Source organism: Triticum dicoccoides, chromosome 6B (genome assembly GCF_002162155.2).
Source record: "Triticum dicoccoides isolate Atlit2015 ecotype Zavitan chromosome 6B, WEW_v2.0, whole genome shotgun sequence".
NCBI lineage: Eukaryota > Viridiplantae > Streptophyta > Magnoliopsida > Poales > Poaceae > Triticum > Triticum dicoccoides.
The window spans coordinates 521,597,894-521,598,317 of record NC_041391.1 but is presented as its reverse complement, the minus strand read 5'-3'; positions in this window follow the sequence as shown (position 1 = coordinate 521,598,317).

Here is a 424-nt window from a genome sequence, read left to right as displayed (position 1 = left end):
CAATGCTCATTGTTCATCCAACCCCCCCTGCAATGCTCACTGTTCATCCAGAGGCAGCATCGATCGGCTTCAGTTTGCAGCAGTAGCGAAGGAATCACTCGATCGCTCGGGTTCAATAACACGTAGCCTGCAGTGCAATCGCTCGGGTTCAGTTAGGCGATGCCTCGCTCGGGTTCAGTTAGAGCCCAACGCCTCGCACACACGCATGTACGTGTACGAGAGAAACGCGCATCGCTCGGCCCCCGACCACCCACCGTAACCGGGAACTCCCCGAAATTTTCCTCGCCCTCGCTTCTACCATGGTTTTTTCCGTCATGGACGGCCCAAAGAATGTCATGCAGCTGCGTCTCCGGCCCGCCCATGACAAAAAGCCCATTTTCTGTCATGATTTTTTGTCATAGAAGTAAGAGCCCACCACATCTAT